Source organism: Bacillus rossius, chromosome 15, assembly GCF_032445375.1.
Source record: "Bacillus rossius redtenbacheri isolate Brsri chromosome 15, Brsri_v3, whole genome shotgun sequence".
Classification (NCBI taxonomy): domain Eukaryota; kingdom Metazoa; phylum Arthropoda; class Insecta; order Phasmatodea; family Bacillidae; genus Bacillus; species Bacillus rossius.
Window position 1 is genome coordinate 3,530,645 of NC_086342.1, and position 16,084 is coordinate 3,546,728.

At 35.6% G+C, this 16,084-nt stretch overlaps 1 protein-coding gene across 1 annotated transcript in view; it reads left to right on the plus strand.

Moving 5' to 3' along the window:
* The first annotated feature begins 4,074 nt into the window (after positions 1-4,074).
* The window catches only part of LOC134539239 (antizyme inhibitor 2-like), a 31,062-nt gene continuing 19,052 nt past the window's right edge, over positions 4,075-16,084 (plus strand). Inside the window, exon 1 of the mRNA XM_063381046.1 lies at positions 4,075-4,244. The gene's annotated coding sequence lies outside the window, so the exon portion shown is untranslated. The remainder of the gene's footprint in view (positions 4,245-16,084) is intronic.

A 16,084-nucleotide genomic window follows, 5' to 3' on the forward strand; every position in this document is an offset into this window, starting at 1 on the left:
CCCCCCCAGCAACTTCTTCGCTTCCTCCATTCCTCACCGGTGAGTCATCAAGTTCTCCGCGCCAGCTTAGCAACGTAGCGCGGCACGCCTCCCTCCCTTCCTTCCTTCCACGTACCAGTTGTGACGATATAGCGCTTCATTATCTTCCGTTTAGACAGCAGAGTTTATGTATTTTCCTGACGCATCACCACACATCAATTTAAATAATCAGGTACCACAAAATGTTAGTAAAATTTATTTATGGGGGAAAAAAAAATTTCAATTTTTTTTCTTCTTTGGAATTAGTTGCAAAAATCGTGGTGCGCGCTATACACGAGGGCGCGCTATACACGAGTAAATACGGTAGTTAAGCAACTGGCGGTGTTTGGCCGAGTAGAGGGAGGCCAACAACGAAGCGGATAGAAACTGATTCGAAAAGACACTATCACTGCTGTTCAGTGATTGAGATATGATGGTTCTGTGGTGCATGGACATTGCCGGGTGAAAGGCGACTCCTGTGTCCCCCAGGAGGCGCGTGCTGCCCGGAGTCACTTTCGCGTGCAAAGTGCACAAAGTGCGAATTAAGCTAAGAGTTAGATGCAGTTGCATGGTGAAAAAACATTACATTATTAAATAGTTATCAAATCACTATTTATTACATGTCTTTTGAACAAGTTGAAAATTACATTCAGGCCAAAGATACATTCTTAAAGGTTGATAATTATGTGGCAGCTATTGACACGTCGGAGACGCTTGACGTTCGACACACTGCACTGCACGCACGGGTGTGTTATCGCACGCACACTGGTGAGGCGTCGATGTAGCATAACCAGAGGGTGGCCACGTCCGCATAACATGGTGACGTCGACCCAAGTGTCTCCCCGGCTCCTTCAGGCCGTTATGCCTCGCCAGCGCCATCTCTTGCGTGTGTTGTGCGACGCAAGCATAGGTGTGTGCAGGACTTCAGTAGTGGTGGTGCCAGATTACATAACAGCCTTATCATTCACGGACCCGAGCCTAAAGTGGGGGGTCCGGGGTTCCTCCCCCGGAAAAATTTGGATTTGAAAGCGCAAAATGGTGCTATTTAAGGTGTTTCCGAACAAAAACATTAAATACACAGATGTAAAAATTTTAACATTTTTTATGACAAATTATGGCTTTGAACGTTTTAATCGCCAGGAAAACTACTAAACTATTAACAGTTTTAAGCTTTGTTGAGCCATAAAGTAAATTGCACAAATTGTTTGCACGGAATTAATGCTGGTGGCTTTGAAAAACCGTACTTACATGTTTTCTGAAGACGCCAAATAAATGCTAGAAAAAACATTCTCATATGTTAAATTTTAAAATCAACAAATCAAGGGAAATTTTTTGTAACATACATCAAATATGTAAAATATTAAAATAATAAATATACACAAATCAGAGTGGGCAAAAGTTTTAACTTTTGGAATACAACAAAAATGTTTTGTTGGCGACTGCATATAAGTAATCGAGTAATCCTTTTCGGGATCCGGCTTTTTAATTTTAATCACCCATTTATACATTATACAGACAGATATATACAGCAATTAACGAACTATAACAACTGTCAACTAGTGAAAATAAAATGATAATTAATTAATTAGTGATCCACGTAACAAACACAGGCTGTATTCGTGTACTCATTAGAACAGTAAACTGATGAGTAAACAGTAAGAGTAAACACTACACAGTAGTGCTACCTGGTGGACGCAGTGGCGTAGCCAGGATTTGTGTATGGGGGGTGTTAAGAAGCATGCCCCCCCCCCCCCCCCCCCCCGGTATTAAAGCGGGGGGTCCGGGGGTCCTCCCCCGGGAAAATGTGGATTTTAAGGTGTAAAATAGTGCTATTTTAGCAGTTTTTGGTTCTTAAAAATAAATATTGTTATGGTAAAAATTTTTATTAATTTTAATATGAAATTTGTTTGAGTGATGAATAAGAAATTAATTAAAGAATTGGTGCTAAGGGGGGGGAGGTTGAACCCCTAACACCCCCCCCCCCCCATGGCTACGCCCCTGGGCGGACGGCGGCTATTATTCCGTGCGCCTGCCGAGTGGAGTGAACAGTGGACACCAAGCGTGCATACTATGTAATTCGAGGAGAACTATGAGAAGTATTTACATTTCAGAAGTTTCGTAGCCGCGGCCCGCGTGTACAACACAAGTAATTGCAACTGGCTTGTTTCCGTGTGTATAGTTGGTTCGATTGATAATTGATATACTGATAGTGTTATGAGCACATATCTGTAACTCAACACAATTGGAAAACATATTTTTTTTGGAAATAATACGGTTTTTTGTAAGTATGTATTATTTCTGGTTGTAAAAAACAAAATAACGTTAACCCTAATGGTGGTGCCAAGGCACCTGTGGCACCTACCGTGCGCACGCCTATGGACGCAAGTGACGGTGATGTGCGACGTTTTGTTTCTTTACAGGATTTGACGTATTATTTTATTGTAAATATATTTTTGTTTTACTTTTTTTGTACATATTTTGCTTATATTTTATTATAATTAATTTTGTATTGAAGGGTTATGTATTTGTATAAGTTTTAATTGTTCACCGGGCGCCAAAACCGTGGCTTCCGCCTGTGACCAATCAGCGTGTTCCGCGGGCTCGTGCAGGAGGGGGGAGACGCGGGCGCTCAGGCGCGATAGGGGAGTGGGAGGGCACGTGAGGCGGCGGACGTGTTCGTGACGTCGCTCCGGGACGGTGAGATTGAGCGGGCGCGGTATTTGCAGTAGCTCTAGGCTTTGCCGTGAGGAAGCGTTTTCAGCTTTGCAGTAGAGTTTGTCACTTTGTCATTCAGTCGCATGCTTTTATCCTGTCTTTTGTCTCCCGTGTTGTCTTCTGCTAGTTTTTGCGAGTCGCGGTTTATTTTTGCAAATTGGTCATTCGCAGTTGTATGTTTTGTGCTTTTTTTACTTTTCTCCGCGGTCATTGTGGTGTACAGTCGGGCAGACATTCCATTGCGCGCGAGTCGTAAAGACTAATAATTCCTTACAGTGTGGTAATACTCGTCACGGGCGGGACGTCCCGTATTTTCATTACCATATTAGTGCGCGGAACCGGGTTTCGACCCACATAGAAATAGTCACAGGCGGAAACGCGGCAGCCCCATGTAAAGTGTTCAGCGTCTTGAGTATAAAGGACCATCAAACTTTATTCGAGTTGTTCTTATTTCATCTCTGGAGACTAAGTCCCTCGGCCACGCGGCCTGAACCCCCCTCTTGCGAACCCTGAGTAGCCGGCAGAACAGCAGCATTGTCAGGGACTAGTCGACCAGCCAGCGACAATGGTAAGTGTGTGAAGCCATTTTTATCTTCAGTTAATTGTTGAGCCATATTGTTTAGTCGCCCAAAACTTTGAATGCAGTGTAGATGCAGTTTTAAATGATTATATTAATAAAGTGACTGTTTTTAATGAGGAGATTGTAATTCATACTTATAAACGTCAAATATGGTCAAGCACAATTAATGCAATTTTTTGGCGGAACATTATGACGATTAAAAAGTTAAAATGTAACTTCAATTACGTGCCAGTACGCAATGTCCTGCTAATTCCTAACTGCATGGGCATAACGGCCTGTACAACTAGTAGGAGCACCGGCGGTCGGCATCAAGTCTTCATACTTTTATTTGCTCCTAGAAATCAAAAATATTTTGTTTATTGTAAATTTTTAAATGACTAACAAAGAATAATATTTTATTTTAGTATTTTGCGTTAAAATACAATTGAATATGTTACTCAGAACAATTGCTTATGCGAACAATGTTACTAAAAGTTAATACATAGTTTTAAAATTAAATATATTTTCATAATTGTACAACTTTGCATTAGAAACGCAGTTAATTCATTCTATGGTTTAATTTTTCTTTTAAAATTCAACTGGTAACGCAATAAGGATAATTACCTTTTTTCTGCCAGACATTATTGGACTTAATTTTTTCTAATAATTACTTCTATATATTTTTCCAATAAACTAATTTCTTGTTTTTTTACTATCTTTGTGGGATGTGTTCTATGACCATTGATGCTTTTTTTTTTCCGCACTGTTTTAATTCCGCGCATGTCACCAGAGTGCTCTCTATTCGTCATGGTAGTTCTCTGAAGGCGAGAGACGTGCTATCTGGCTCGAATTTCCGACGATCTTCTTTATTAATTGTTAAAGTGATTAAAAACCTTCCACCATTCCGTCATCAATTAAAAGCCAGCCCAAAGGGTGGCTAGCTTCCGTACAGGTACGTTAAATTCATGTTTGTGTAGTGTATTAACAAATGTGTGGAACTGGGAACCTTGGACTTCCTGGGATGGTTAGTCAGTTTACTATCTTCTTAATTTTCTATAGTAATCTCCCTTTCCTCTAAATAGATTTAGTGTAATTTTTAAGCAATTATTACTTATCGTAAGGAGCCTGGGGATTTTTTCTATTTTGTAAATGTTTCTTTTAAAGGTTTTTCATATTTCACTATTGTGCAATGTTCCTCACATTTGTTTCACGCTACTCTGCTACGTAATATTAGATAATAAAACTACGTTCTGATAAGTTTTTAATATATTTAGCTGAATTTTTGTATGAAAATAACGTTTGCATGTAAGTTTATTAAGCTGTTTTATCATTAACATGACTTAAGTTTGGTGCTTATGTGTTTAATAGTTAAATTTTATTTTCTTTTGTACTGACGTTAGTGTTACATAATTATCACATTAATGTGGATCATGTAAAAAAATTTGGGATGTTTGGAATAAAAATTGTAGGTATTAGTAACCATAGATATTGATTGCCCTTTTTTGAGGCAACAGTCTGTTCAAGTGAATTGACTACTTAATCACAACATGGTCGACTAACTCGACCTTGAAAGTGATTCAGATACTTTGCACATATGTGAACATTTTGACACATGTATGCTAGAGTGATGCGTTAGTCTATTTGAGTTGTTGGCTTGGGACATTCTGTAAGTAAAATTGGCTAGACTCATGTTTAGCAAATTTAACAAATTTTTTTAATAAAGCAAATGTTTTAATTGGTGATATATAATTTTTGTTTTGCTGATATTTGTAACAGTTTGAATCTTTCCTAAGATTAAGACCAAACATGGATACATGGCTTCCTGAAGTGAGAACACAAGGGACATACATTTACCTACTACATTTGATGTTTGGTTTATGCTTTAGTGCAATTCTACTAAATAATAAAGTGTTGCAGGCACTACGCCCTTGCTCTACTTGGTTTCATGAAGTAGAATGGTGCAGATGTAATGTTTAAACAAAAAAAGTCTGAATTTAACAAAAAACAACTGTTTTTTTTGCTATGCCTACCGAGTTACAATTTGCTGGGGCTCACTGGTAAATGCTTGTCATCAGTGTTTCCTTACCATTGAATGAAGCTTTTGGTGATAATGTTCTTACAGAGGAACTTCTGTGTAAAGTAAAAATAAAATTTTGAATATACTTTTTTCAAACACTAGCGACATACCTGTATTTATCTTGAAAACAGAGTTTCTGTACATTGACATGGCCATAGCCATTTTTTTTCTTTTTTTGTGTGGGTCTGTATGTTTTGATGACTAAATTGCAATTATAAAGGAAATTTTATTGTTTCTATTTTCTGTTTGTGGTTTTTGTAAAAAAAAAAATTGCATTATTGAATCTTTGTTTTCTGATATTTGCATTTAAATTATTATTTTGAGTTGTGTGGTTAAAATGATTTGAATGGGAGAAAAAAATTTAAAATCATGAAAATGGTCATTATTTTATGCTATCTAAGTTACATTAAAAATACTTTAAAACATTGTGGATGGTTGGTTGAGTTAGTATAGCTACATTAAAAATACTGTAAAATATTTTAATGGCTGTTTGTTGATTTTAGAGTTAATATAGGAATGTCTCTTGTGTTCGAAAAATATATTTTTTGGAATTTTATTTTTAGTTTATGTAAAACTTCTTCTGTAAGAATACACTCTTTTGGCAAGATGTATGTCTCAAAAGTGGTGGAAATGGTTTGAATTTCATTTCCATTGTTAATGAGTACAGTTTCTGATACAAGTATGAAGTGTGTGTACATTTTGGAAAAAGAAAATTGTTTTAAGTATTAAAAACAATAGCTTTAATTCAGTTTGAGTTTAGCAACCACCCATAAAAAATGGCGGAAAATAAATAATATTTTCCGTTTAAAATTTTGGTCTTTGTAACACACACACGCACAAAATTAAACACTAAAACATTGCAAGAAACCCTTATTTCTATCATCACTAGTCATTAATATAAACTTGCCATCTGTGTTAAATGGATGTGCTAATAGCCATTGTTAACTTGTTCAAACTTATAAAAAGAAATCTTACACATATTCAGGTAATTTGTTAATTTTATTGTAGCATGAATTTGACTTTGATATGATTTATGTTGTACTTACTATTAACAAAGTATAAAAGAAAGTTAAGACTAATAATTTGTTATAATAAATTCTTTCAAAAATATATTTCTGCTGTGTTCAGTCTAGGATACCATTAATGACACCAATCTTTGGTAATTTTTCGGTATCGCATAGTCACATTAAACACTTGATCTTGATGGCATGTTGGTGTATAATTGATCGTGTGGTAATGACGTTAACTGTTTCAATTTAGTATGCGGAGAGATCCTGACCACACAGAAACTCAAGTATCACAATACAATCCAATTAGTTAAATATTTACTTGGGCGGTATTTCCGAAAAAAAATGTTAAAAATCCGAAAATACCTTTATTTTATGCTCTTCAACTTCCTCTTTTCATTAAAAGCGGCGGAGATTAGAAATTCCAAATACTTTAGGAGATATCGAATTTTTAACTTTCTTCATATGTAGTTGAGCAGTATTTGCGAAAAAAAATGTTAAAAATCCGAAAATACCTTTATTATATGCTCTTCAAATTCCTCTTTTCATTAAAAGCGGCGGAGATTAGAAATTCCAAATACTTTAGGAGATATCGAATTTTTAAATTTCAGCACAAAACCAGCGCATTCCTGTGGCGTGCGTGCACCATTGTTTCTTGTTTACGTACGAGTATCAATTTTTTTTATTGGATAATGATGTCACGTGATTGTTCGTGATAGGCCAGAATTCAATTGAACTAATACGTGATTATTTAGTTCAATTATTGTTTAAAATGGTGTTTAATTACCGCCTCCAACTTAGGTGAGTTTTTAACGTTTCTAATTTTAAAGTCTTATTTGTTATTTTGATATTGTTGCGCAAGTAATAAGTAACAAAAAAATTTACGTGAGTTGTTACTGTACATCCTTTGTTACGGGTTTGTTAGGTAAGGTCAGTTACATTATAAATAATTTAAAACTAAAGAATAATTAAAATTAATTCACATTATTTTTAATATCGCCTTAGTTTGAAAGTATTTATAATGTAACTGACCTGACCTAATCGACCATTTTAGTTTACTGTTCACCCTCTGTCCGTGTTTGTTTGGTCAGGTCAGTTACATTATAAATATTTTAAAACTAAACAGACATTAAAATTAATTCACAAAATAATTTTTAATGTTGGCTTAGTTTGAAAGTATTAATAATGTAACTGACCTGACCTAATCAACCATTTTATTAATTACGCATTCACGATTCACGTATTCACGAACACACGGCAAAATAACAAAAATGGCGCCACTCGAATGGTTCCACAGGTCTTGTATTGCAAAATTAAAAAATTCGATATCTCCTAAAGTATTTGGAATTTCTTATCTCTGCCGCTTTTAATGAAAAGAGGAAGTTGAAGAGCATATGATAAAGGTATTTTCGGATTTTTAACATTTATTTTCGGAAATATCGCTCAACTACATATTGTTACGATCGCGCTTGGCTGCAGTGCTTGGCATCGCCGTGCTCGTTCGGCCTGTCTGCGCCCCCCTTCCACCCGCATCCTCTCCCTGGTATCTCGTGTCATACTGTCTCGCAACATCCTGACCGTCGCAGCGCGCACCTGCCTCAGATCGAGTTACTTAAAAGAGGCCGCACTGCGGAATAAAAGGACTTAGACATGTTTGTCGGCGCATTTTGTGGGAACCCGATGCTTGTTGAGTTTATCGGCGTTCTTTGAGCAGCCGCCGCGTCCTTCGAGGACTCACGACGCGTATCTGGGCATTTCGACGGCGAAGGTCGCGCGATATCTCGGAGACATGCCCGATTGTTCTGGACGGGAACCCAAGGGCTATATAAGGAGGTTGGGCCGACCTTCAAGAGGAGTTCAGTGGGGAGTTCTCCCGCAGCGGAGTTTCCGGGCGATAGTGCCGCGGGTGCGGCAGAGTGGCGAAGTCCCTGGACGAAGGTTCCAGGGCAGGGAGTGAGTGAGTTCAGTGGAGTCGAGAGGTTCCGGGCGATAGAGTCGCGGGCGTGGCGGAGTCCCGGGCGAAGTTCCGAGTGAGTCGTCGTGTGGGATCTCGGCGAAGGGTGTGACGGCGGCGGCGGAGTGCGGCGACGGAGTCCCGCGGCGGAGACCCACGAGGGGTGCTGCGGCGAGAGTTGCGCCGGAAGTGCGGTCCAGCGAGGTGTGTGAAACGAGTGACTGGGGAATTGACCTTTTTTACGTGTAATTAATTATCTGCCAATTTAGAAGATTATTTGTAAGTGACAAGTAGTGGTAATAAATAAAACTGTGTGTGAAATAAAATCTATTGATTGGGCTATCCTTTACGAACCCGCAGGCAAATCGCAACAATATGATGAAATTTAAAAATTCGATATCTCCTAAAGTATTTGGAATTTCTTACCTCCGCCACTTTTAATGAAACATGGAAGTTGAAGAGCATAAAATAAAGGTATTTTCGGATTTTTAACATTTTTTCCGGAAATACCGCCCAAGTAAATATTTACCTCCAATTATGTCAGGTCTTTTGGAAATTTTTTTCTTTCATATTCAACTAATCACAATTCATTGTGTGTATCTCAATTTTTTATGTCCAGGATCTTTCGTTGAATTAAATTGATGCAGCAAACGTCATGTACCACAGGATCAGTTTATGCATGAACGTGCCGTCAGGATCAAAGGATAAACTTGGACGTGTGATGAGGAATGTTTACCCAATCTTTTGACAAACATGGACTAGATGACTTCCTTTTTTTAAATTCTATCAGTTCGTTAACACCAGCTGTGGAAGTTAAAGCAGAGTTGTGTTCTTCAACTCGCCCAACAACCATTCCAAGCTACAGTTGTGTTTGGCAAGAGGGACCACGCCTGTCCCATCAAGCGAACCACGAATTTATGCATAAACAGTTTTGAAAAAAAATCTATAAACAAATACTGCTAGATTATGTCATTGTAGACATTTCTTAGCGTTTATACGGTAGGATCTTCAGCCAATACGGAAAAAAATGTAGTTTGTCAGAACATATCAGAAATGTAACGAGTAACTGTCTATTGTAGGAGTGTCACCTGTAATAAAAACGGCAAACATCTATAAATGGATTTATTCAGTTTCTTATTATATTTCTGATTATAATATGGAGGCACATTCCGATATATTTTTTAAGAACTACACCTATAATTAATAGTTTTACGTTTGCGTATCGGTGGTACAAAGACTGTTTCAGCCCTAATTGGTTTTCCGCTCTAATAAGGCACAGATAGGACTGAAAACATTTTATTTTCAAATTACAGGCTACCATGGAGCCAATCTGCCATCTAAAATTGTGAAAATGTGGCAACAGACTTGGCCTCAGCCATAATGTACTAAAATAAAACTTTTTTTTTTTTAGACCACAGTCCTGACTATCCTGTATTCCTAAGCTTCTCTGGCAAACCACAGGATCATGTTGCAGCTAGTATCAGTGATATCTTAAATTGAAAAGTCTCAGCTATTCTATTAAAGCACAAAAAAAAATTACTTTATTATTACATGCTTTATTACATGCTTTATATTAGCTTCACCTGTATGTTTGTTTGTCTGTCCGTCTGTAACTCTTTCGACTAAGAGTGAGTGGCTCATCACTGTAAAATGTCCCACCAATTTTAATTCCGTTCGTTAGCCGAGCGGTCTAAGGCGCGCGACTTCTGTGACGTCAGCTTTCGGATTCAGCGATTGTGGGTTCTACTCCCGGCCATGCACAAAAAAAATGTTTTTTTTTCCGGTAAATTCTAAGATTATATCCATACATTAACTGTAAATGATTCGGAGAGACTTTACCATTTCTTTGTGACGTTGCAACTCCAAATAGTTATCTCAGATGGTAATAGGTAGTGTTGGTAACTCATTTCCTTATGATAATTATACATAAATATAGTTTAAAAAACTAAAAAAAAACATGCTTTTAAAGAATATCAAACTAAAAAGTTAAAAATAAATATAGTTTAAAAAACTAAAGAAACATGCTTTTAAAGATTATCAAACTAAAAAGTAAAAAATAATTTTAAAATTTAATTTATGACAATAGTATATAAGCAATACTAGTATAAATGAGAAAAAAGCATGGGGCGCTTAATATGCAAAAAATATGGCACAAAGCGCCTCAAGCTTTTTTCTCATTTATACTAGTATTGCTTATATACTATTGTCATAAATTAAATTTTAAAATTATTTTTTACTTTTTAGTTTGATAATCTTTAAAAGCATGTTTCTTTAGTTTTTTAAACTATATTTTTTACATTAATTTTACACCATCATTTAAACCGTAATACCATCAAACTGTAACCTGGACTCAAATCAAGCATGGTGGTCTAGGCACAGGCAAATGTAAAATTGGAAAGTTCATGCGAAGTTCTCGAAACTATCTGAAAGTCCCACAATATTGTATTCAAAAGTTATATGTGGAGCTAAATAAATCCATTATGGCATTTACTTTATTTTATATTTTTAGAGTGGCATACTTGCAGTAGACAATTACAATATAACGTTTGAGTTGTCACCAATACGTAGAGATGGAAGAAAATTTTCTGAAACAATATAACCACATTTTTTTTTTTTGGAAATATAATCCATTTTTTTTATCGTCAATTTAAATTATGTAATTTAAAATAGGTTGATATATGTCATACCGTTTTCTTCATCATTTCTTTCCTGATTTATAGGTACTGATTAAACAAAAAAATTTATTCATATCAGTTGGTAGAGGATAGCATGGGTTCCACCAAACTTTTAAATGTTAAGTAAGCTATTATTACATTGCGATGAAAAAGAAAAATGTTTTTTTTTTTTGTATAAAAAGTTGAAGCGTAATTATGTGTTTCTGTGCATGTTTAACTTGGAACATTTTCTGGTCAGTTACCGAAAAATTTTCCAAAAATACTTTTTCAGAATTCACTTCTCTTTACAAACAAATCAGAATCTGTGTACTAATTAGATATGCAGGTTTCCAACTTCAGATTCCTGATATTGAAGCTTGGAAGTCTCTAGACTGAGTTCACATAATTTAATAAAAGTTTATTTTACATGAGGCTCTCAATGCTGCTAACTTAAACAACCCACCTGTAGTAGTATTATTGCCAGTGCCACCGTGGTAGACAACTGAGTGAAATTTGATCGTAGCTGCTAACCTTGTACATAATCAATAATCATGAGTGATGCACAGTTTAAACCCTGCTTACAGTGACAGATAATAATTCTTGAAACTAAATTTTCTCATTAAATTTGATGTTTTTATTTTCTAGACACAAAGAATTTTAGGGATACAAAAATAAAATGCAGACAATATGTATTGTGCTAGGCCACAAATAGGTGTACAACTCAGCTGTGATTGGCTGGTGCAGTTGATTCACGCGGTGAATAACGCAAGGCATTTGCGAGATGCTGTGTACGTTGACCTCGCAGTGGGAGTAGGCAGTTGGGTGTGACGAACTAACGACTTAGTCACTGTCTGCCCGGGCGGGAGTGATTCATCACTCTTCAGGCAAGGAGGCCTGAGTGGAACAGCCACACAACTCCGGTCCTCCCGACGCAACTGTGTGTGTGTGGTTGATATTTGATAGTTTTACATCACTATATTTAAATTATATTTATCAGTTCTCGCTCTCTTAGATTGCAGTATAGAGCCAGTTGCACCTGTTAGATTGAAACTACCCATCTTTTTAACATTAACATTATTATTTTGTATATTATACTATGTATAATTATAAGTTTTACTTTATTTTAAATTTTACAAATTAGTTGATTTTATTTAAGACCTTAAAATAATGCCTTTTGATAATTATTACACTTGTACGAGTTTGTTATGAAAGAAAAATTATATTGATTCTAAACACCAATTACTTTACAGGAGAAACTATGTGTAGCAGTCTGTCCATATTAATAACAGGGCATTCCATTAACTTTCTATGGTTGATCAAGAGCTCAGATTTTTAATATTGAAAGATAAGTAAAAAAAAAAAATTGATAAAAAATTGTTGGAACCAAGATGGCATCTTTCAGATACATTTTCTTAGAGTAGAGAATTGAATACTATCAGATTATGTGTGCATAGTTTTTTGGTTTTTGACTGCTCTATTACTTCATTTTTGTGAATGATTTTTAGGTTTACTTTTGCCAGGTTTTTTTTACAAAGTTGTTCGTAATAATAGTTTGTATATTTTTTAATGTGAGAAAAACTAAATCTTCATCATCATCAATGGGAACCAATGAAATGTAGTGTAATGGACTTCTATTCCATGCACCTTTGGAAGTACAGTTAAACCTCGTCAATCTGGACTGGATGGGACTAAAGGCAATCCAGACAATCAAAAATCCGGGTGTTGAAAGTAGCAAGCAAAACAAAATCCTTAAAAAAAGCAGACTTACAGTTTGTTATGATATAAAAGTATCTTTTCGCATCATTATCAAAGAATTTGTCCACTTCTGTTTCAAACATGTATGGCGTTTGAATGAAGCGCTGTCATGCAAATGCTTTATCGTTAATAGTTCACCTGGAGTTCCAAGTATACAATGATGTTTGTCAGCTGGCGGGCTTTCTTAAACTCAACAACAGGCATTTTATTAGCATAAATCTACAGTCTCTGCAGGAACTGTGCATTGAATCAAACTATAAGCTTTAATATTTGGCATACTTACAGTTACATTCTTGCTAACGTAGTTAAAAAATATATATTTTTTTGAACATTAAATAAAATGTCTACAAATCTGATCCGGATTGACTGGAGATCCGGATCAACCAGGGTCGGATAAAAACGAGGTTTTACTGTAGTTTATACTGTTCTGATTTCCTGACCATTGCATCGAGTATTTTATCCAAATCTCGGGCATAAAATAGTGTTTAGTTTTTATAGTTTATTACCTTTTTTTAATGTTGATAGGGACTAGAATTGGTGAGTTAAGATAAAACCAGAATAATTCTGAAAAGTGTGGGAATGCATCGTATAACACTGAAATACAAGTTCATACACCATATAGCACTGAAATGTGACTAAAATAATGGAAGTCAATCATAATTTTAAGAGAAACTTGCCTCAAATCACATCATATATTTATTTTGAAGTTCTTACCAAAATCTATGTATATGAAAAAAATTAATTTATTTTAAATCTCTTACTAATTTTTATTTTACTATGGTAATATTTTTCAAATACTCATCATTTGCTGATATTTTTTTTTATGTTGTGGGTAGCTGTTGTGTCCTAGACATACCTATTTTAATTTATATTTATTCTAAAAAAAATCCATCATGTTTCTATGTTAAAATTATAATTTTGGTGAAAGTAGGTATTATTACAAGACATTGTGGTTCCATATTATAAACAGAATTTATAAAAACTTGTCTCTTGTAGTACCTTTTACACTAAGCACATTAATGATAACTAATATCACTGGTATCACTGGAATTCATGAAGTAATGGTATCTATAGAACTATCATCGTGTACATTTCCTGTTTTGATGTGGTTCTGAATGTTGGAACTTGTGCTGGAACAATTTTCCGAAGGACTTTGGTAATCAACATTAGCTCGTCTCTACGCGCATAACAGACGGCTCGTAAGCTTATGTTGTAGTCATTGCATTGGACTGAACATCTGAAACTTTGTGACATGTTGTAGTCATTGCATTGGACTGAACATCTGAAACTTTGTGACAAGTATTTTTATGTTTCCCTTGTAAAGGTTTGCTATTTGTCTAATAAAAAAATTGGAAACTCTTTTACTTATTTTTATAGTGTATTGTTTTATTAGATTTTAACATTTTAATTTTTTTACAGTGTAACAATTATTAGTCGTACTAGAAGCATATCCAGGAATTTACTGGCAGTAGTTGGGAACTAGTCATGTGACCATATTTTCTTTAAATTCTATGAAAAACTTGATATTTCAGTGGCATTTATAAATATGGCTGGTCAATAGCTGCTAGTGCAAACTTTGCGGTTTTAGATTCAAAGTATGTATGTTACCATTGTTAGTTAAAATTTCCTTGGTTCAACTGCTATATAATCTCATTCAAACATTTTTGGAGTTAAATTACTATCAATTTTACATTTTACTCTCTATCTCTGATAATTGTAATTACTTCTTTACAGATACTAATGCTAGTTCTAAGGAAGATTCAGTATGAATAAACCTACTAATTTCTTTGTATTGATGGTGGAATAAAAATATGTTTGATTTTTAAATCCAAATATCTTAAATATGTGAAAAGAATAATCAAAAATATATTCAGCAACAAATTTCACAAGATTTTTTTTTCAACCCATATCTTTAAACTATGGTTGCTGAGACTTTGCTGCTACTGTTGGCAAATGATTTGTTTTCAATTTTTAATTGCCAGTAATTGGTTGTTCTCATAAAGACCAGGTCTCATTTTACTGTACAGTGAGTTCTGGAATGTGCTGTAGGTAGTGAAGCGGGCGAACAAATAATATTAACCTGACAAGTAGCTTTTAGTTACATTTGTAAAGGTAAACTCCCAAGCCATTTGCAACGTGCTAAAATGTGAAGATGCAAATGCTGCAGTTTAAGTTGTGCTGTTAGGTGTTGAAATGTCGTAAATTGAGTTATCATGTGTGAAAATAGGACATTTTAAGGAGGTGTGAATTGGAAAGAGTACCTATTTTTAGCAAGTCTAACCATCACACGTCAACACCCAAGCTATTAGTTTGCAAGTGTTGCCAAGCACGAAGCTCTCGTATTCTGCACGAGAACATTTTTCTCTGACCCACTTTAAAATTTTTGGCCACTGCATCACATATTAAAGCAGTGTTGTTTAAATTTTAGATTTAAGGCTTTTGTGGCAATTTTGTAATAAACTGTCTTGGCATTCGAAGAGGAAGTTGTGTAGTGGTAGCTCTGCATTGCAGCTGGCATCTTAAGGCCCCCGCCTACCCGGGCACATGCGGTGGGCAGAGCTCCAGAAGAAACCATGTGGTCTGAAAACTGCTCAACATATCCAAGTGGGGTCTATTTACAAAAAGCATTTAAGAATATGCTGAGGGCGGATCAGTTCTGTTTCCGTATTTTGTTTTTAAACTGTATTTGCACAAGGGTGAAAAATGGCTAAAACTTTTATTTTCAGATTAATATTTGGCTATGAAACACCCTGTAACTGATTCTTGAAACCACTCGTGGGATTTGCTTTACTCAGATTTATCTTCATTTTTCTCCGCCATATAATGTTATGGTTGCAGCTTAAATCTTGTAGATTTCCTATGCACAATGAGAAGAGACATAACGCTAGAAACACCAGCGAGTGTTGCACTTATCATCCATCCTCTCTTGACTTGACAAGCTCCTTAAAGTTGGTTTTCCAGTAATTTTCTAGCGTAGAGAGGAAGGGTGCCTATGTTACAAACCTAGTGTTTGGATTATCTTTATTTCCTTCAGAAAATTTCAAAAATTAGTATAATTTTAAAAAATTACCCATTTTTGTAATTTTGACCATGGAAAGTCAGGAAAAAGTTATGCATGGACAACCTTGAATAGGAAGGAGACACCGAGTAAATCTTCTCCACCAGGACTTTAGTGCTGAGATACCTTCGTAATAAGGGTATGGTTTGTATTGCATTGCTTCATTCAGAGGGAGACCGAATTGGGCGTAACCCCTCAAAAACTCGCGCTTCCTGGAGGGGTGGGATTTTGAATTATGTTTCTTTAGTGATAGACTTGGGCAATTTTTTTGAATCCTTTTGCCATTG